General features: G+C 38.6%; 1 pseudogene; it reads right to left on the bottom strand.

The window, feature by feature from the left end:
* Positions 1-14,346, bottom strand: part of LOC132157929 (maestro heat-like repeat-containing protein family member 1) — a 32,211-nt pseudogene extending 17,865 nt beyond the window's left edge.
* Between the last annotated feature and the right edge of the window lie 9,683 nt (positions 14,347-24,029).

The raw sequence follows: 24,029 nt of genomic DNA on the forward strand, positions 1-24,029 counted from the left end.
CAATCATCAAGAAATGGAACATTGTTTGCGATTGCGTTTTGTCTGGCACAAGTCATTTATTTTGTAGGAATAAAGAGTTGCAGCATTTTTCATTTATATTACTGATACTTTGCATCAGTTTTCAGGAAATGTATTTTTTTTTTTTTTTTTTGAAGACATAGGATGGAAACAGTTCTTTATTTGCAAAGGTTTTATGCAATATTCTAATTTTGTGCATAAGTTAAATTCACAACTTTGAATGGAAGCCAATGTCAAATCCTTCTATGATGCATGGACATTCACTGCTGGACATTTTAGTAGAAAAATTAAATAAACTAGTAAAACTGTGAATAATGTACTTTAAGGGAGTTTATTTTCAAAAGGTCCGCAGGACAGAAAGTGCCCAAAGTTAATGAAATACCCATATTTTGTCACTTATCACATAGGGAGGATATATTTATGTACCTTATTACTGTGGTCAGCCAGAGATTGCCTGATGCTGGCTAGAATTAGGAGCCTGTTGGTTTCCATAATGGAGGCTTGAACAGACAGAACAGAGTTTTAAAAATACAGGTCTTTAAAATGACAATGGCAGCAAAACATTCTGATATTTTCATAGCCAGGTATGATAATCTGGATAAGAGTGTCTGGCTGAGGAAGAAATCATTGACGTATTTTGATTACATGTTTAAAACTCACTGGAGGAGTTGATGAGGTGTCTGAGTACAGCCAGTGAGCCCATTCTGTTCCTTTCGTTACTGTTCTCCAACCTCTGGAGAACAAATACCATCAGACGGTCCGTGAATGTGTTAGCTGGGGCCAAAAGCAGCAAAATATAGAAGTGAAAATGAATGCAATTTGCCAAGTTTACCCTCAGTTACAGATAAAGGCTTTGGCAGTGTTCTGTTCCAATAAATGAACCACCAAAATCTATGTATGAATGCATACATTAGTCAGTGGTGTCTGGTTTTAATGCCTGGTAGATGCTTCATATAAAGGCAGCTACATTACCTTGACCAGCAGCTCTCAAAAGGGTTTTGTTTTAGGACCCAAGTTGAATATTATTTGGGCTAAAAATCTGGGTAAATTGTAAAAAAAAAAAAAAGATTTGATTTATTTATTTCCTTAAATTATATCTAATGAGTCATTATTCTAATTTATATATTTTATGCATTAGTAGTCTAGCACCAACACAATTTGAAACACCAGCTCATGAGTGACACACACACAGACAGAAAACACTTAACAGCTCCTGGGACTCCTTGCATTTGCTTGATAAAACCCAAAAGCAAAAGAAGTGCGATCCAGCTGGTGTGTGTCACCTCAAATCAGCACCGAGCACACAACTGTATGATATCATCTCCCTGATTGGAGGAGCCTGCTGGTCTGACACTAAACTTAATCTCAGCTCAGACTCCATCTGCACATGACAACGATATTGCTACAGCAGTCAGCTGACTGAGAATACAACATTAGCTTGAGTTCATGTCCACATGACTAGTCCAGAAAATAGATTTGAATCAGATGTTTACATTCGCATGCACCTTAAAATTAAGGAAAGGGTTTAACCAAGACCCACCAAGAACAGTAAAGCATCGCAGGACCTCGTTGTGATTCTTCACAGTTGGGGTTGCTAAAATCCATAGGTGTGCATATCTGGAAGGAAAAATTGAGGACAATGAGGACCTGAAACACAAATTATTATCTAATAACTAAGAAAACTGGAATTTCAATGGAACAAAGCAGTGAAAAGGTATGAATACAATTAAATGATCTAAATGAAAATGATCAAAATTAATTAAACTGGCAAGAAGCTGTTAATTTTAAAGGAAATAACTAATTTTAATAAAAATGCTCAAATTGCAAAATGAATGGTTTAAAATAAACAGTTAATAAACAACTGTTCTAATCTGATTTTTTGTGAATAATTCCTACTATGTTAAACCGTTAAATGGCCCTGGGCTGTGTAACTCTGTGTAACACTGTTAGGCAACTTAAAACTTGTTCCACCAAAATTAAAACATGATTATAAGAAGTTGTGCAGGGGATGTAGAAGAAGTCTGCAAAACGCTTTTGTCTTAATGAATACGAAAAAGTGGTGCACATGAAGAGTGAGTGAAAGAAACACTGACCTGCTGGTGCAGAGCAACTAAGAGACCATCAATCTGTGTCTCCAGCACTCTGCTGCCCATATTCACAGAGGCCTCCAGGACCTGACACAAGCTCTAAACAAACACAAACAGAATTTGACTACATTAGGCAGTACAGGGTCCTGGATTGTCTCGTAGATTGATCATAAAATCAGATCTGACTATGTACTGTAAGTCACAGCAGGCTGATTAAATGATGGCAAAACAATTACACATTTCCATGTCTTTATTGAACACATGGAAACATTCCAGAGTGGGGGAAAGCATGTGAACTAATAACTTCCACCAAACATTTGCTGTAATTGTGAAATGGTGAGGAGGACTTTACCTTGCTGATGATGTAGTGTTCTGAATTATTCTTGTAAAGGCCAAGTATAGTGGGAAGTAGTTTGGGAAGCTGTTCTTCCAGTTTATCATGTGCCATCAGGTGACTCATTGACCCAAGAGCCTCTGCAACAGTCAGACGCAGCTGCAGAATGACACACAAGAATGTATCATTTTAACACATACATAAATCCACATTCACACTACAGGCAAATGAACAAAAACACTGAAATAGATAATAACAAAAACAGAGAGAGAAAAAAACTGACTGAGAAAAATTTCTAAAATGACATCTGAATCTTGAATGATTAGTGACCAAGAAGTATTTTAAATAGAACATAAGATTTGTATTCTTTTCCGGCTGCAATAATGTTATGTGTAAAGGCAAAATTACTACATATAATCCAATCTTCAGCTTTTACAAAGAAATCCACCTCTCTAAAAGAAGTAGATTTAGTTCACAAGCTCACTTCCAAAGAAAACTGAACTGAACCCAGTTGGCCCTCTCTGGTCTCAAAGTGAGTTAGCTGTAATTGGATGTGTGCTTCGTCTCATTAAATGTACCTTGGACTCTCTGCTCTGGATCCAGCTGTTGAACAGGATGTCATAGGCTGAGTAAATCTCACTAGAGAAGGTATCTTTACGCACAGTGGGGTCCGGAGCTTTGTCCAGGTTGGCCAGGTATTCTAGAATGCTCTCGCTGAAGCGGCACAGAGCTGAGAGGAAAAGCCACGTCACTACAAACATTTAACACTTATCAAAGCATTTCATGCAAGAAAAAGACAACATACAGTCATTTTTTAAAGAAATTCATTTACAGCAATGATTTAGTACAATGATAAAAAGTGACAGTAATGTTTTATGCTGTCACAAAAAATGATATTTAAAATAAATAAATAAATTTTGAGCACCAAATAAGCATATTTGGATGATTTCTGAAGGATCATGTGAAAATGAAGACTGGAGTAATGGCTGCTGAAAATTCAGCCTTGCCATCAAATGAATAACTTTATAGTACATTAATATAGATTATCTGATCAAATAAATGGAGTCCTAAGAGAGCATAAGTGACTTTATTTCTTAAAAATCATTCATTTGGCTGATACAGAAAATTTACCACTTTACGCAGATCTATAACTGAACTTACCAGATGAGAAGACCCATTTCATGTAGTCTTGTTTGGTCATGCCCAGCATAGGTAGCATGGTCCCTATTATAGCATTGAGAAAAAGCACCGTGCCGTATAATGTGGGTAGAAGTCAAACATATCAAAACAGTTCAAAAACTTAACACAGGCCTTAAACACACTTAAACAAAGCCCTTTTATTTTATTACTCATAATTTCCCTAAAGTTCAGTGAAATGAGGAACAGAAACAATAATGATTAACTGTCAAAAGCATGATCTAACTTCAAAGGTTGCATCAGGTCTGTAACTGTAACTTCCATTTCATTTCATAAAGTTAAAACGTGCATTTAAAATGTATAGGCATAACTAGAGAAAGCGCTAAATTAATTTCAGGCGTTCTGATTAAAGATACGTACCATTTGAGTCAGAGAGATTGGCTAGTGTTTGGACCACAAAAAAGTGAGGCAGAACTCCTGGATGGAACTTGCAAAGTATCTCCTCCATGATGTCATTAATATATTTGTTTCCCACAGCAACCAGAATATTACTAGCTGCTTGCTGCCATTCTGGGACAACCTCCTATACAGAGTGGACAATTCGTTTTACTGTAGGTTTAAATATAAAAATCATCACTGTATAATTTGTGTAGTATATTAAATTCACAAACAATAAATAACTAAGAAAAGTAACGCTTTGTGTTACTTAACTTTTCTAGATGTCACATAACTATTTTCCAAAATGTAATTTAAAAGCAAATGACTCAAAACAAAAACCTGTTCTTTATAGTTTTAATGGAATGGTTTAAACATTTGAGGTCAGTAAGATTGTTCAAATGTAAAAAAAAAAAAAAAAAAAAAAAAAAAATATATATATATATATACATTCTCCAAAGTCTTTAGTTTCATCAAAGTTACAATGAAAACGGTAATATTGTGAAATATTATTGTAATTTAAAATAACTTTTTTCCTATATATTTAGAATTTATTCCTGGAATGGTAAAGCTGAATTTTCGGCAGCAATTACGCCAGTCTTCAGCATCACATGATCATTCTAATATGAAGTATTAACTTTACTGACCTTCAAACTTCAGAACAGTAGTGTAAGTCAGCCGTCCCACCTTTGATTTCGTCATCTCATCTGAAGCTAGCTGTATGACACTCCTGATCTTGGGGTAACTGATGTCATCAATCCTGCTCTTCATCACCAATTCAATGGTTTGCAAGATCACCACTCTGTGCCCGACCACCAGCTACAGAAGACAAAGATAACCTGCAAGTAAACTCATGCACAGGTACTACAGAAATCCAACATCAAAGACATGGTATCCATAATTCTAAATTTATCACAGGTTCATACATCCTAATTCAACTTTTATAAAGTAGGTCTATTAAAAACTATTAAAACGAACTTTAGCCAAATAAGAGGCACAAAACACAGAAACACAGGCCTGTCTGTGAGCAGTGGCTTTCCCCTGCAACACTAGGCATTACAAATCAATAAAAGGAAGAGCTCTGGTTACAGATAAGAGGTTTATTACAGATTAGATTTATGTGTTTCCTTTTTAAAGAAACATGCACTAAATTATCATTTTCCTTTCTGTTTAGGGAAATTGTGATTTTGACCTCTTCAAAGGAAAATCTCCACACAAACAAAGAAATCAGATGTTTGAATAACATCATAGGTGTGATCGACAAAGGACAAAAAGCAGGAAACTATACAGTGCACTTACCCCCCCCCCCTCCACACCACATGCACACAGTGACATAATTTATATAGTATAATAATAAATTAATAAAAAATATTGTACTTGTTTTTTGTTTAAATGAATTTATAAATTAAATAATTAAAAAAGGGAAGAAAAATTTAAATACACATCTAAATTAAATGATTGAACAAAAAAAAATCATAAAGGAGTAATGTGGGAAATATGCTTCAAAGACTGGGCAAAATAGGGAAGAAATCCAAAAAATCTGTCAATAACTTGCTGCTGACGTGCACGTAAACTAGCCATTTATTGGGCATTTCTTGTCCTCCCAGATGTTTTGTTTTTCCTTATTACTATGGTGTCCTTTACATCTATTAAAAATAACATCTTTATTTGCCTCTATATTTTTGAAAGGTATCTTTTGTTTTTGTTCAGCCATTTTGTCAGTGCTTTATTATAAACTTATATGATTCACAACAGAAGACGATTATTAGGTTGAACGTTCAGAATACGATTCCATAGGTTGTATTTCAGCACGAATTTCGTGAATGGACAGGTAGAACTCGTTCATGTCAAGTAAAGTTTTCGGGAAAAGCGCGTGGAATTGCGGCAAGCGTTTATAACCTTGCACGTTGAGAGCGCTCTTCAGAGCTAAGATACATTGTTATCGGGAAACTCGACCCAGATCAGATTTAAGCATTCATTAAAGTGAATCGGTTCAAAGGAGTCATTAGTTCGCAAATCGGACGAGTCATTAGTGGACAGATATGCTCATAAGCTCTGCGCATATAACGTTACTCCTAAATATATTTTTAGGTCGCACAGATTAAATTTCAGGAGCATATGCGACAAAAATGTTGTCAATTTCAAGCCTTGTAGAAGCTGCTAAACTTTCTAGCTAGAAGTAAGCAATAACCAACATGGCGTTACTTTGCAAAGTTAGACCAGAATCGTTTAACATTAATGTTATGGAATCATGACAAAAGTGATCAATTGATTGGTTAAATTTTACTAGACCTGCATATAAAAATGAAAGACAATTTATTGGATTTGCTTACATGAATCACCCGTGTTCACGGTCTTCGTCAGTCAACTGAAGCTGTTCACGTGATTAGATGGTTGGGTGTGTGCACATTCAGAACGGTGCGTGTACACTTTGAACTTCAATCGTGACAAATTATTGGACTACTTGAGGAGTGACATGACGACATGATTCAAAGGCACAAAAAACGTTGACAGCAGTGAGCGATCATTATGTTTACCAATACCCGACCCATCGCAACCGCCTACACCCCGAATTGATTTTGTTTGTGTGCGGCAGTTGGCCGTGAGGGGCTGCCGCACTGTTTTGTGTTTATTTTGATTATTAAAGTTTGATTTGATTGTCCGCCGGTTCCCGTCTCCTTCTTCCCGATGATTATGAAGTTTTAATGCGTTACAGTATTAATTACAAAAAATTTTCCTGTAAATACAAAAAGTATTCCTGTGATGGAAAAGCAAATAGCAATCAAGATATATTTCTGATCATTATCAATGTTGAAAACTGTTGTGCTGGCTATATTTATGGAAACAGAAATCTTTTATAACATCTTTATTGTCAATTCTAATTATCAATTTAATGCATCCTTGCGGAGTAAACAAATACATTTCTTCAAGTTAAAAAAAGTTTACTTGCACCAAACTTTGAATGGTAGTATATCTAAATCTACAAAGATGAGACTGATTTCATGATGCCTTCTAATATTTGATGCTTTACGTATCATAAAGGCCATATAAAATCCATGACATTCAGCAATAATCTACATAACCATTAAAGGAATGCACATACAAAACCTTGAAAAACCTCCATAAAACATGTTAATGTTTTAAGGAAACGCTTTGGCTGACCTTGGGATGTTTGAGAAGGTAGTCCTGGCACATGGACAGGACGTTATCAGGCTGCTGGTTTGCCAGTGTCAAGATGGACTTCCTGACCTGTTCCTACACCACTGGGTCCCTGTCATTGGCAGCATCCAGAAGAGCCAGGGTCACCTCTGATTGGATAAAACAAACACATTCATTCATGAACAGAACGTGATGGATATAGGTATGAATTGCTGATATGTGTGTACTGGTACATATTTTCTATTTTAATATATATTAAAAATGTAATTTATTCCCGTGATGGCAAAGCTGAATGTTGAAAACAGTTGTGTTCCCTGATATTTTTATTAAAACTGATACATTTTGTGCAAGATTCTCTTTTTAATAGAAAGTTCGAAAAACAGCATGTATGTCAAATAGAAGGGTCATTCCGTGTCAAATTTTAGATTTTGCTCATATTTATTCTGAAGAAAGATAAACATGTATAGTGATGAAAACCAAAATATAAAATGTCGTGAATTAATATTTACGGAGTGATCCACTATTTTGTAGAAGGGGGTCAAAATGGCAATTTTCATCTGAGATCTAGAGCCAAATTAAAGGGGTGTAAAATTTACTAAAGTAAGATAGCAGCATCATAATGTTACTTTCACACAGAGATTGGTAGGTCTTTTACTAAAATCTGTTGAATTTAGCAATCTTTGTTGCATTATGTGCCAATGGTGACCATTCAAAAATGGGGAAAGAGCACTTTTCAAGTTATTCTGCAAAGTTTTCAGGCCTGTAGTTCAAAATGTATTAAATATATCTTAAAGCCCTTTTAGATATTGGGTCTTAACAATCTTATCTTTTGGCATCTTCATTTTTAAAGCTCTATATGGTTCAGTTCCAAGTAAATGTTCGTCTATGATATTTAATATTTTGGCATTCATAATATACATGTTTATCTTTCTTCAGAATAAATATTAGCAAAAACAAAATCTTTTATAAACATTTTAAACGTCTTTACTAAAAATGTATTTTGGATTTAATGACTGCATTCTTGCTGAATAAATTTATTAATATCTTTACTAGAAAATCTTACTGACCCCAAACTTTTGGACAGCAATGTATACAAGAACAGCTTTTCTATTGTTCTGTTACTGTGTCTGTTTCTCAAAAGACCAACTGACCTCAAATCATTTTATAGGTTTTAGTACTATCAGACTATGTGGTAAATCCAGACAGAGCACTCCTACACAAACATATTCTTTTAACACCAGAAAATGTGGTTTCTTGCCTGCTCAAAAACAACTCTTTAGTGAGTGGGTGGTCAATTAATCATTGGGATTAGTGTAATTAACTCTGAGATATGCACTATAGTTAGTCATGAGCTTTGCACTGAGGACATGATTGATGCATATGACTCACTCCTGCCCCTAAACTCACAATACAGACGGTACAACGTAAGGAGGAAGATCTGCAATGCTGAATATCTTAAAACAGACTATGCAACATCTGGACATTTTAACCTCACTTAATTTCCACATACAGACCCATCCGATTAGATTATTCTAATCTACCTACAGCGCACTGAGTAAACGAGTTGCCTAAACATATTCATTGGGCAATTAGCTTCAGATCCAACCTAAAGAACAGTGTTGAAAGACACTAATGGGATAAGAGAAAGGAAAGACTAGATTCATGGGGGAGTCCATTTTAAATGAAAAACAGGTGTTTTTGTTTTGCACTAAATATGCCCTTTCGGTATCTACAAGTGATATTAATAAAGTAGTAGTAGTATAATTTTACTTAATGCCATGTCAGCATCTTAGGCTATTTTCATGGCAAAAACAATTCAGAAAATACAAATATAACAAATACAATAAAAACCAGCAAACATACAAACACAAGTTATATCACACATTTTTTTTTTTTTTTTACATTAACATGGTAAAACTTATTCTGGCAAAATTATATTGAACAACTCTTTAAGGGATTTCACTTCATAAAAGAGTTTCATATTAATAAAGACGTGTAAAGGTATATACAGTATATCCAGGCAAATATTGATTAATAAACATTAAATACAATAATATTTAAATGTTTGGAGTATTATTTTATATATATATTTTAAAAGATATTTATACTTTTAGTTGGCAGGGTTAAACTAAATTGATCAAAACAGAGTGTAAAAACAAAAACATGTATTTTACAAAACATTTCTATTGCAAATAAATATTGTTCTTTTGAACTTTCTATCCACGTTCTATTCCATCCAAAAAAATTCAGCAGAATAACGGTTTTCATAATCAGTATATTAGAATGATTTCAGAAGGCTCATGTTACATTTGACTGGAGTAACAGAAAATTCTGCTTTGCCATCACAGGAACAAATTATATTTTAAAAATTATTAAAATAAAGAACAGTTCATTTATATTCTAACAATATTTCTTATTTACTGTTTTTACTGTAATTTTGATTAAGTAAATACATAAGAGAATTCTTTTTTTTTTTTTTACATCAAAAATCCCAAACCTTTGAACAGTAGTGGATTATCAAGAAATCTGCTGGTAATATGAAATGAAGCAACATGTTGTAATGACGAAGTAGAGGCAGTCGGATCCATCTGCAGGACTTTATTGAAGCAGGTATCAAACCAAGGATGCACAGAGCATAAAACACTAAGGTAGCATGAAGCAACATGCAGCGTGGTAAAACAACACTTCACAGAGACACAGAACCAGGCAGTCCAGATAAAGGGGGGATAATGATTAACAGGTGGATATGATGATGCTGATGAGAAAACCAGACAGGGCTGGAAACTAATGATAGCAGAAGGGAAGGATGGGAATTGCAGTCCTAGAACTCAGGTGACAAGGAGCGCATGAGACCGGAGAGAGGTGAAGCGCTCCGTGACAGAGCCCCCACCCTGCGAGCGGCTCCGGAAGTGAGGACCTGAACGACGGCGGGGTCTTCCACGGGGTCTTGGAGCGGGACGATCTGGGTGAGTGTGATGGTAGGTGGTAAGAAGAGCAGGGTCCAGGACGTCCTGAGACCTGACCCAGGAACGTTCCTCAGGGCCATAGCCCTCCCAGTCAATCAAGTATTGCAGTACCCCGCCGCGACGTCTGGAGTCCAAGATGTCTCGTACCCGTATGCCTCCTCGCCTCCGACCTCAATTGGGGGAGCCTGCACGGAACCGATCCCCTCCTGAGCCTCCTCTCTACTGGGAGCGGGAGCGGGTCTGAAAAGACACATATGAAAGGTGGGTGAGATTCTATAATGTGCTGGGAGTGCCAAACGAAATGAGACCGGAGTGATCTGTCGAAGAATCTTGAAGGGCCCAATGAAGCGAGGGGACAACTTCTTGCTTGGGAGCCTTAAACGCAGATCACGGGTGGAGAGCCACACCCACTGTCCAGGCCTATACCGCGGACCCTCACGTCTCCTACGATCCGCATGAAGTTGAAAGTGGCGGATGGCACGTCGCAGATGGACATGAGCGGTATTCCAAGTGGCCTCGCTGCGTTGCAACCACGTATCCACTGCAGGGAGGTCTGACGGCTCTCCTGACCACGGGAAGAGAGGGGGTAGGAAACCTAAGACACATTGGAAGGGCGTTAGACCAGTGGCAGGCTTTACCAGGGAATTTTGGGCGTACTCCGCCCAAACCAAGAATCGGCTCCAGTCCTGTTGGTTCTCGTAACAGTATGTCCGTAGAAACCGAATGAGGTCCTGGTTCGCCCGTTCAGCCTGACCATTAGACTGCGGGTGGTATCCAGAGGTGAGGCTGATGTTGATATTGAGTTTGGAGCAACTCCAAGAATCAAGAATCGGCTCCAGTCCTGTTGGTTCTCGTAACAGTATGTCCGTAGAACTTTAAGGGAAGTCGTGGCCTAATGGTTAGAGAGTCGGACTCCCAATCGAAAGGTTGTGAGTTCGAGTCCCGGGCCGGCAGGAATTGTGGGTGGGGGGAGTGCATGTACAGTTCTCTCTCCACCTTCAATACCACGACTTAGGTGCCCTTGAGCAAGGCATCGAACCCCCAACTGCTCCCCGGGCGCCGCAGCATAAATGGCTGCCCACTGCTCCGGGTGTGTGCTCACAGTGTGTGTGTGTGTTCACTGCTCTGTGTGTGTGCATTTCGGATGGGTTAAATGCAGAGCACAAATTCTGAGTATGGGTCACCATACTTGGCTGAATGTCACTTCACTTTCACTTTTTTTTTTCACTTTCTTTTCACTTTTCCAAAGTCCCCTCCATACACGGGAAGTGAACTGAGGGCCACGGTCGGAGACAATGTCCTCGGGGAGACCAAACAGACGAAATACGTGATTGAGAAGTTCCTCCGCAGTCTGCATGGCAGTGGGTAGACCCTTAAGGGGAATGAAACGACAGGACTTGGAGAAGCGATCCACGACTGACAGCACTGTGGTGAATCCCTGAGACGGAGGTAAATCCGTTACGAAATCCACAGCGATGTGGGACCACGGGCGCTGAGGAACTGGAAGTGGCTGTAAGAGACCGGCAGGTTTAAGGTGGGAAGATTTGACAGTGTTACAGGTGGAACATTGATGGATGAATTTGATAACATCAGCCCGGAGTGTGGACCACCAGAAGCGGTTGGAGACTAACTGTACAGTAGCAGTGATACCTGGGTGTCCCGCGCTGGGTGTGCAGTGAACCCATTGAAGCACCCGCTCACGGAGCTCGAGAGGCACGAAAAGGCGGTCCACAGGACACTCGGCCAGTACAGGAAGGGCTTGTTGAGCCTCAGTGACCTCAGAGATAATATCCCACTGCACAGGTGCCACGATCAGAGTGGGAGGTAGGATGGGTTCTGGCTTGGTGATTTTGTTGAAATCCTCGAACTGACGAGACAGAGCATCAGCCTTCCCGTTCTTGGACCCAGGTCTGTACGTGATCCTGAAATTGAAACGGGAGAAAAACAGTGACCAGCGAGCCTGGCGAGCATTCAAACGCTTGGCAGACCTGATGTATTCAAGGTTTCGGTGGTCTGTGAGGACGGTGAAAGGTTGACGTGCCCCCTCCAGCCAGTGCCTCCATTCCTCCAGGGCAGCCTTCATGGCTAGAAGCTCCCGGTCACCCACATCATAATTGCGCTCTGCCGAGCTTAACTTGCGGGAGTAAAAGGCACAGGGAAACATTCTTGCAGGGTTACCGTGACATTGGGACAGGATCGCACCCACTCCAGAGTTCGAGGCGTCAACCTCCACGACGAACTCCCTCTCCGGGTCTGGATGATGGATGATGGATGATGGATGATGGAGGATGGGTGCGGCAGTGAATCTCTCTTTCAGCTGATTAAATGCTGCAGTACACTCAGAAGACCATCGGAAGCGCTTCCCGCCCTGGAGAAGAGATGTGAGAGGAGCCACAATGAGACTGAAGTTACGAATGAACCTACGATAAAAGTTGGCGAACCCCAGAAATCGCTGTAACTCCTTCACAGAAGAAGGTTGAGGCCAGTCCACCACGGCCTTGACCTTGCTGTCATCCATGAGAACCCCCTCAGCGCTGATGACATATCCCAGGAAGGTGATGCGCGTCTGATGAAACTCGCACTTCTGAGTTTTGGCGTAGAGCTGATTCTTAATCAAACGTTTGAGAACTGCACGCACGTCCCGTACATGAGCTTCGAGAGTCTCTGAAAAAATCAAGATATCATCAATATAAACAATAACCCTCTGATTCAGCATGTCCCGGAAGACCTCATTAACGAAAGACTGGAACACAGAAGGACTATTGGACAGCCCGAAGGGCATTACCCGATACTCATAGTGGCCAGTAGTCGTAGAAAAGGCCGTCTTCCACTCGTCAACTCTCCGTATGCGAATGAGGTTGTAAGCGTTCCTCAAATCCAATTTGGTGAAGTACCGGGCTGAGCGAAGCATCTCCAGTGCTGCAGGGACTAAAGGCAGAGGGTATCGATATTTCACAGTTACCTCATTGAGACCACGGAAATCGATGCAGGGCCGAAGACTCCCGTCCTTCTTCTTGACGAAGAAAAAACCCGCGGACGCCGGGGATGTGGAAGTGGTGATAAATCCTTTAGCAAGCTGTTCCTCGATATACGCTCTCATGGCCTCAGTCTCCGGTTGCGAAAGTGGATACACACGGCCGTGCGGGGGAACGGCTCCAGGTAGAAGTTCAATGGCGCAGTCACTGGACCGGTGCGGGGGTAAAAGTGAAGCCTCTCTCTCGCTGAAAGCCTGAGCCAGATCATGATATACAGCAGGAACTCCTTGCAGATTCACACTCTCGGGGGAACTGTGGCTAGATTCAGGACCATGGAGAGCAGGCAAGCAGTGGGCGTGACAGAAAGGGGACCATTGATTGATTCTCCTGTCGACCCAGGAAATGAGAGGGTTGTGTCTCTCCAGCCATGGCAATCCCAGAATCACAGGATGAAGGGGTGAGTTTATTGAGTACAACTGAATTCTCTCCGTGTGACGAGACCCGTAGCTGAGCGTCAGAGGCTGCGTGATGTATTGTACCTCCCCTGTCCCCAGGGGGCGTCCATCCAGAGCGGCCACAGCCACATGAGACTCACAAGGAATGAGAGAGATATTTTTAGACAAGGCAAACTCCAAATCGACAAAATTACCAGCGGCACCAGAGTCAATTAAAGCTCTTGTTTCACAACTACTCCCATTAAAATACAATGAAACTTCGAGGGTGAGAGAACATGGAGAATTAATCAAAGGACTCACCGCAGAGGTATCACTGGATCTGGGTCTTACAGGACATGAAACTCTCTGATGACCGGCTTGGCCACAGTACAGGCATAATTTACTCCGCATCCTTCTCTCACGTTCCTCTGTGGTGAGATGTGTGAAGCCGACCTGCATAGGCTCGTAATCCGTGCCGGAAGGGGGAGGAGTGAAAAAGCTGGATGTGAGAGGCGTGCGTCGAGAGCGGATGAGATTGTCGAGGCGAATGGCAAGCTCCATAAGTTCTCCGAGGGACATCCCATCATCGCGACACGCCAATTCCCCTTGCAGATGCGTTTGCAGCCCCCTACGATACAGCAGTTTAAGCAGGGACTCTGTCCACCCCGTCTGCTCTGCCAGGGTGCGGAAGGAAAGCGTGTAATCCGCCGCGGTGGAATTCCCTTGACTTAATGTGAGGAGTTGCTCCCCTGGTTCCTTGCCGCCAGCGGGATGTTCAAATACCTCTCTAAATTGAGACATAAACACATTAAAGGAGGGAAAGGTATGATGACCCCCAGACCAGAGAGCAGTCGCCCACTCCAACGCCCTCCCGGTGAGTAGTGAGCAGATGAATGAAACGCGGGACGCGTCATTGGGATACAGCTGGGGTTGCTGGCTGACGAACAATTCACACTGCAACAGAAATCCTCTACAGGCAGCTGGTGAGCCATTAAACTTCTCTGGTAGAGATAATTTGGGATTGCATGCAGCCGTACTCACGCTTGATGTGACGGGCACAGGTGCAGCGGGAGCTTGAGCTGAATTAGCGACCGCGCTCTGCAGAGTGAGAGTATGAACAGACCTCACAAGTTCTTCGGTGAGATTCGTTAACTTGGTCAGCTGCTGTTGGTGTGTGAGTAACACAGATGCCTGGGAATGAACCTCGGAAGCAAGACTCAGGAAGTCTGCTGGATCCTGTGGTGGTGAAGTGTTCTGTAATGACGAAGTAGAGGCAGTCGGATCCATCTGCAGGACTTTATTGAAGCAGGTATCAAACCAAGGATGCACAGAGCATAAAACACTAAGGTAGCACGAAGCAACATGCAGCGTGGTAAAACAACACTTCACAGAGAAACACAGAACCAGGCAGTCCAGATAAATGGGGGATAATGATTAACAGGTGGATATGATGATGCTGATGAGAAAACCAGACAGGGCTGGAAACTAATGATAGCAGAAGGGAAGGATGGGAATTGCAGTCCTAGAACTCAGGTGACAAGGAGCGAATGAGACCGGAGAGAGGTGAAGGTGCGCGCTCAGTGACAGGCGCGCGCTCCGTGACACATGTATTGTGATGAATGTAGTACGTTTTTAATTAGACAATTCCGTTTCCAATAACTATGCACGTCTAAACTGGTGGATGTAAAAGAAGATGACTACATTTTGTTATGTCATGTTTAACTTTTTTCTACTGTTGTAACTCTTAATTACAGTGCATTCATCATTTTGAATCTACTTGCCAACATTTATTGTTAGGCTAAAATTATAGTTCTTCTAATTACAAAAAGACACCCTTTTTAAAACACTTTCAGAAGAAATACACAAATGTTGAGCTGTATATTAATATTGTCAAAAGGCTGAAAATACGAAGATATATTTTCAACTACATCAACCTGCCATAACCTCTATGTATAGCAGCCAAATGCACTACAAGTATCCAGTGTTGCTTTGTACATTGAGACACTGGAGATGAAAACCAACACTGTTTAACAGAAAAAAATGATTCAGGACATTATAACTGCTCTACACATGCATTGTCACAAGATCCTGTTCACATACATGTGTTGTACGTAGGTGTGTGGACTAACATGATATTCCTTGACATGAAATAGTGTGCAAAGTGGATAAGAGTGTTACTCACGCTCTACGTCAGTCTCCTCTATAAGGCCCATAATGAGGCTAGCAGCAGAGATGCTATTAGGAATGCATCTGGTGGTACAGTATCCCTAAAAAGAGCCCACCCTAAAGATATAAACCTGCAACATCAGAGATTAACCAATAATCAGTTTGACCACTAGAATTAAAATATCAGGGACCAAATTTTTGCTGAAAATTTTTGTCTTTTAGACATTTATAATTTATTAAACAACATTATGGCTTGTTATTAGTATTTTTAGAGTTATAATCAACATTATAGTAGTATGAATTTTCATAATGCATATTTAAATTGTTGCATTCTAATTCTAATTAATTATCATTGTCAAAAATACAAAACATGTTGTACATATTAATACCAGTCATAGAAAGTATCTCAAATATAGCCAGCAGACTAGACAGACAACAATGTCGGCATAATATACAACTGCAGCTCTGATTCCTAAACATGCTGTCTAGGTAGACAGCTCGATAGGTTTTGAGACGCAGCCCGACACAGCGTTCCATGTGATTGAAACATAAACATGTAAACATGCACTGAAAACGGGACGTATCGAGATATTGACACATTTTTTTTCTTCTCATTGTTCATCTAACATTGTTGGTCACTTCCACAGTCGTTGGTATTTCAGGTTCAATGTCAACTTCCTCAAAGCCACAGCGAATTATTAAACTACTATGATAGCGTTTGCATTAGACTTGCGTTAGCTGATATGCAGTCAAGGTGAGTGCAGTACAAATTCAAACGGTTAATATGATTTTACAACAACGTCAAATATCTAAAGGTGCACAATATGTCAATCTTACCTTTCCCCTCGTCTGTCTGTATGGCTCACTCGCCCTCAGGCTATTCACTCGACTTCCCTTTTCTCAGATGCATCTAGCAGTCACTAGTCAGCGAAGGGCCTGATGTCAACCCAGTAAGTAGTTTTGATCCTGAGCGTGACCGTATAATTGATTATTCGGCTGAGGTTGATGGTCTCATAGGCGCTACATTGTACCATGAGTAAACACGCCAATCACGTGCTTCTGCCCAGGAGGAACGCATCAGAGTGGGCGTGGTCGTCACGCAGTCCTCCAAACATCAACAAAACTGTATGCAAATCGACCTACTTAATTATTCATAGGTGGCGTGTGTGATAAAAATTTAAAATTTGGGACGGATATGTATGTGTGTGTGTGTGTGTGTGTGTGTGTGTGTGTGTGTGTGTGTGTGTGTGTGTGTATGGATATAAATTTGAATTTAGATTAGAGTTTTATTATAATAATAATATTTTATTTTCACTGGAAGTTTGCTGAGGCCCCACAGTGGGGGACGACTAGGTCTAGAAAAGAAGTCAAATCTGTTTGTCTTGTCTTGAATAAATAAATAAATTATTATTATTATATATTTTAATTATATTAAAATTATAATAAATTACAATAAATTATACATAATTTTATATATATATATAATTATATATATTAAGGGGCTGGATATATATATATATATATATCCAGCCCCTTAAAATGTATTTAATAGTGCTCTTAACCTTCATCCGTCCCCTCGGTTGAAAATGATTTTCAAAAAAAAATTTCTAAAAATCGTGTGTTGATCGTACTGGTTCAAAATTTCTTTACTTTTGTCACACTTGCACCGGGAATACACACACAAAAACAACAAAAAAAATGGGTGCAATATAAAAAGTAACAAAAGTGTCCCTCACAGGTCATTTTGACCCGCGTAGGAAAGAATAGAATTTACGAGAAAGCTACATTTTTCATTACATTTGATTTATATATATATATATATATATATATATATATATACGGATGAGAATAAATTAAACGGATGAGAGTAAATTAAAAACATGCAATTCTTGAAATTTTTGTAATCTAAAAAAAACTAAAATAGATTAATCGTAGTTATTTTAATGTATCAATCATATTGGTTTCTGTTATGAATGACAATAATAATAACAACTTTAAAAACAAGCAGAAATGCCAGAAATATAAATAATTATAAATGTTGATGTTTATATATTGTGTTAGACAAACGAAGAGATCAAAAAAGAACCACTAGACACATGACTGCTTGATTTGCACTTTCACATTTTCACAGAATATATTACTAAGTTTGAGAAGCATGTAAAACACTGTCATCCTATGTATTCTTACTGTATAAGTAGATATGTATACCATGTCCTGAAAAATAGCGAATACTAAAATCTGGATTATTGGAAGATAAACTTCCCCAAGGTTTGGAGGTTAACAGGTGTTATTCTCAGCTCACACAATACACACAAGAAGAAAGCCAGTGAGCTCTTTTGATATGAAATGTGTCTGCAGCCTTTGTCATGTTTTGTCAGACAGTATAGACAGCCTTATCTCTGGGCTTTCAAACTTTTTCCATATGGGTCTAAAAAAACATATTTATGCAATTAGACTTTTGAATAGTTATTAAATACTGAGGTATAACCCTTGCTATAATAAATTGCATGTGTGACTCTGGTAACCACACACACACAAATAAGATCTGAATCTTAAAGTCGCAATAAAATGGAAGAAGCCACATAATTATTCTGTATTATGAGGTACATCCAAATATAATGGATTAAAAAAGAAAAGATATTATACTGGGACTTAATTGGGGAGGCATCGGTTGTTGATTTGACTTTGGGTTTTAGCAGAATAATTAATAGGAGAAGTCCTGCACACATCAAAGAGAGAAGGCTGTTGTTTTATATTAAACATTAAAAGATCAACATTTTATTTTATTTTTTCAAATGAAACATGCACAGATTAACAACCAGATCAATATCGTGCATTAAGCAAAAAGAGTACTATTATTATTATTATTTACATTTAAATATTTATGTTTATCTAAAATATATAAATTTTAAAGATCTGGTAATTTGGTTAATCACATTGCATTTATTGTGAAATATAATTATCTGATGATATGAGTACTGAGAGTACAGATACTTCAATCAAATAAATATTAATCAAATTAAATATTGTTATTTACAAATATTGAGGAGTGTGGAATTTATCAAACTGCAACCATCCAATCTGTATTTGTTGTTTAATGAAGCTCAATGCGGCCAACAGGATTCACTACCAGCTAAAACAATGAGGTCAAATGAATGATTAAGGTTCGGAATTAATGACAACAGAATGTTAGGAGGCCAGTTTAATGCCTCATATGCAGGATTCTCCTTTTCACAGTCCAAAGTCTGCATTATTACACTAGAACTTTTGCAACCATTCAAGCCAAGGAATGATCACCCCCTGCTGGCTGGACTAAAACTAGCTGCAGCAGACGGTCTCCCACCAGTGTACTGACCACACTGTACTTAGCTTTAGTGAGACTCTATACTGCATGCAACAGCTGCGTTCGTAGACAGTACCTTAATAGAGAGGTAGTGCATCCTGACAAGCTGAATGTGGCCATCAGGATGCACTACCAGCTTAATAATCTTTTACATTTTTACCGGTCTTTTAAAGTGCAAAAATTGAAACGCCATTTCAACAGAGATTTGAATGCAAATGTTTGATTTATTGCAGAAGTTGTTTTGTTTGTGGCCTGCCGCTGTAATTACACTGTGCTGTAATGTATTTTATTTGCACAGCATGCACCATATTTTTTGCTCCTCATTTTCTTGGCCTTTTCAGAGAGATTAATGAAAGGTTTACTGCAATTGATGAGACACAACAGATAATTTGAGTTTAATTAAACAAAATCCAAAGTCCACTAGACTGTGTGGCCTTTTTAATTAGGAATGCAAAACTACTGAGACATTTTCTCTTCTGTTAAGAGAGGACTGGCAGCCATTGAAGTCATTTGTTTCATCCAAGTCTGAGAGAGAATTACAGAGTCAGTCTCATAAACAGAACTCGGGATGGATCGCTCACAAAAACCTGCTGCTTTTACTGAGAGGCACCTAATGTGCGACAGAAACATGTATGCACTACGCAGCCAAATAAGCAGATGAAATATTTTCAGTCATGAAAAAATTTGACATTTTAGAACCGCTTTGAATGTTTCATAATATACGTTTGTTTAAACAGCCAGTTATGATGGAAAGGGTTTTCTTTTTTTCAGCTTTCATTTGGAAATGATAGGCTTTGCTGACATCCAAATATGCAAAACCACCTTTAATATAGATCAATAATTCATATAACATTTACACACTCAATAAATCTGGCGTATGTCTTGCAAACAGATTCACATATGGGTCTGACTTTGTATCAACTAAAGAATTTCTAAATTAGAAGTTTGCATAAATAAATCAGGGTAACAAAAGTCCCTTACACTGCATGAAAAGGTGTCTTTAATGCACTCAGTCCCTTTAATGGCATGACCAATTTTAGAGCCCCCTGCAGCTCTGTCATTACTCCCAGAATTAATATTTTCATATCCAGTGAAACAAAAGGTGAATCGCAGGAATATAAAGGTTAGGCACACACCAAATCTCTAAATCTCCCCTAGAAATCAGGACCACATGTAGGGGAAAATGGCAGCATTACGTCGGGGTCAATTTTGCTGTTAATGCAAGGTGGCAAGACAGGAGTGTAATCTGATCTGAGACCAGATCTCTGACGTGGTGTTTGAGAACAGTTCAGGATTGCGTGTTCAGCAGTGGACTGACATGAAGCATTATATATTTATGTATAATTGTGTGTGTGTGTGTGTGTGTGTGTGTGACCGTGGACCACAAAACCAGTCTTAGCACGGATATATTTGTAGCAACAGTCAAAAATATATTGTATGGGTCAAAATGATTGATTTTCCTTTTATGACAATATCATTAGGATATTAAATAAATATCATGTTTCATGAAGATATTTTGTAAATTCCCTACTGTAAATATATCAAAACTTAATTTTGATTAATAATATGCATTGCAAAGGACTTAATTTAAACAACTTTAAAGGTGATTTTCTCATTATATTGATTTTATTTATATATTTTTTGCACCCTCAGATTCCAGATTTTCAAACCTATCCTAACAAACCACACATCATTGGAAAGCTTTCAGATGATGTAAAATCTCAATTTCACAAAATTGACCCTTATGACTGGTTTTGTGCTTCAGGGTCACATATAATATATATGTCACACCTCAAAGACCATGTGTTTTGTGTGACCTAGTTTTCCCTCATGTCTGATTATTGTCATTTGGTTCAGGTGTTTGTCATTAATTACCCTGATCAACTCTCCTATTTAAGTTATACATGTCTGGCCTGTGTTTGCCTTATTGTGGTTTATTAAAGACTATTTGCATTGTTTGTCATCTCCTTTGTGTGTTTCATTCACTGTAGCTGTGTGGAAGACCGGCCCTAAAAAGAAAAATATACCCGTCGTGTTTTCCCCGTTTATTTTTCCTGTTTCTGTCAGCTTTTGGTTTTCTTTATGGATTACACCTCCCGACTCATCTCCATGGCCCATGCTAACCCTGACCTGCTCGACTTCGCCAGGGACTTCAGTGTTTTTGCCGTGACCTGTCTGTATGATGACGAGACATTAAAGTCTCTGTTTTGGATTGGGGTGAATCTTCACCATGCCATCAACACCCCCACCCCAGACACCACTGGACTGAGTTGGAGGGAGGCCATCATTCGGTGTCTGGGGAGCTTCAACCCCTAGATCTGGAAAAAAAGAACTACTGTTTCATTTCTTAAATGGATCGGACTGTGATATTGACCTTCTGATTCACATAGGCCTTCATAATTTCCATATGAAACACGCAATAGCCAAACATATTTGTCCAAATGGAAAAGTGCAGGAGTAATTTAGCTTTATTAAATGTGACACGTCCCCCTGAGGACACAGATAGTAATAGGTCTTGTTTGTTTCAACTGATGCATTTGTTGACAATTGATTTTAAAACAATATTTTAATGCTTTTTTTATATATATACTAGACAGATCTGACCCATTATTTCCATTATGAAGAATATGCAAGCCCAGAGGTCTGAAATCTAGAGTCCAATATGTCACATCTCTAAAGCTGGAGATTACCTGTGATGATGTCATGGTTGTTATCACGCTTACTGACGAGAGGCTGGAAGAGGAGGAAATGATCTTATTAATGGTATTAAACTGTCTGCAAGGTCTGGAGCCATGAGTTTCTTGTGTGCGGCATGAATCCATTGCTGTTAGCTGGTAAGGTGATCCGTAGGATGAGGGCCCCGTGTCTGAAGCCGGTGTGAAAACCGATACGGCATACCTGTCAAGTCTCTGGCAACAAATGCGTCTTGGATCAATTGAGACATCATGCAAATCAGACATAAATATGAGATACAATTTTGCAGTATGCGTGTGTTTGTCTGCAAGGCATTTGAATCGCACTTTCAAACCACCAGCCCAACCCAGATTTTATTTTCTTGTGGTTTATGCTCTTGCTTTCTCAACTTTTAAAATTTGGCTCTAGCATTCTAGACATTAATACAATGCACAAACACAGGAGAGAGATCTGAAAGATTCTGGCTGGCTCAAACACTCTGTTCCAAAGGCCAGATTTATCACACCATACCTGCCCCAAACAACACGCTCTCCAAGATCCAATTGTGTTGTCACTGTCTGTGATTTAAAATGTGAATATAGCTGCGTGTAAATATCCCAGTGAGAAATTTTGCAGGTGGAATTTGGCTCCGGAGGAAACTATGAAGTCATGATAATGAGGTCATATTAGTGACCTGTGGGATGAGTGTCTGAATTCTTTTATTTCCCCATTGCCTTCCTTTTTTTCTTTTCTCTCTCTCTCTTCTTATCCTGCATAGCGGCATTCTTAGAAAGACTTCAGTGTTAAACAAGGTACTCTCTTCAAAAGTTTTTTAATTTATTCATGTTTTAAGAAATGAATACTTTTGATCAAACGTAACAGTGAAGACATTTGTTACAACATATTTTCATTTCAAATAAATGCTGTTCTTTAAAAAATTCTATTCACCAAATAATTCAGAAAAATATATAATGGTTTCCACAAATAATATATTAAGCAGAATAACTTTTATAACAATAAGAAATCAGCATATTAAGATGATTTCAGAGGGACAACGTAACACTGAAGACTGGAGCAATACCTGCTGAAAATTCAGCTTTGCCATCACAAGAATAAATATATTAAAATAGAAAAGAGTTATTTAAAATTGTAACAATATTTAACAGAATTACTGTTTTTATGATCCAGCCTTGGCGAATATAGTGTTCTTTCAGAAACATTTTTAAAAAATTGGATGACCCAAACTTTTGATAGTGAATATAGTTCTAGTATTGAAGAAAGTGTGAATTTTTTTAGTTTTATTCTACAGGATTTTTGCCTATTTGAGTTTTTCTGTCTGCCTGGCAAAAACTTCTTACTAAGGAAAGTAGAAACACACCTTTCAGCAATAACCAGCACAGTTTAAGGCCCAGAACAGAAACTAGGTAATGCCTACGATTTGTCTATATCATGAGCAATTTAAGTAATGATGCTTTTCTTCACAAGAACAAATAATTAAGAAAAAAATAATAATTAAAAAACATTTAAAGATTCTTGATCCCTGTCCGCTGCCAGCAACGGAAGTTCCTAGCTTATCAGAATTAATGGACAAAGTGTAGTATTAGGATCTTTGCCACTCTCCACATACACAGCTTTTTATTACACAATATTTTACAACCCTTGTGGCTTTTTCTTATTAGGCACGCTGAAATAGCTTTGTGTTTGAACAGCTGTGAACTAGAGTTTTACTTCTCCTGAGGACACTCAACACTTGCAAAAATGTGAGTTCACCCCTCTCCTGTCTTTCGTCCTGGACACTGACACCAGCTTGTAAATCGGTAAATCTCTATGAATAAAGTTTTATTCTGGGCTCATATATTAGTGTGTGCTTTGTGCCATTCTCAGCAATGAGTCAGATGATACATGACAATATCTGAATAGTGAGTCCTTTAATTGCAAGCTTAATCTCTAAGAAAGCCTAAGAGCAACTTGTACCTGCTGGCACATTACAAATAACTACTGACACAAGTACACCTAAATAAGGTGGCATGCTCACAAAATCTTTTATAGTTTATAGTTTTGTACATTTTATTTATTAATAACGAATCTGAGTTGGGTACTTTCGGAGTTTAATTGTGTTTACTCGGAGGATGTGAATTGCAAAGGCAATGTTTTAAGAAAATTAGCTAATGAATAAAAGCTTTAAACTAGGACTCTATATACTCCGATCAAATCCAAGGCACATAAACAAGCGTGATTGTCCATTTGAGTTAAAATTTCAATATTTGTTGCATTAATACCGTATTTAAAAATTAGCATTTAA

The sequence above is a fragment of the Carassius carassius genome, chromosome 15, assembly GCF_963082965.1.
Source record: "Carassius carassius chromosome 15, fCarCar2.1, whole genome shotgun sequence".
NCBI lineage: Eukaryota > Metazoa > Chordata > Actinopteri > Cypriniformes > Cyprinidae > Carassius > Carassius carassius.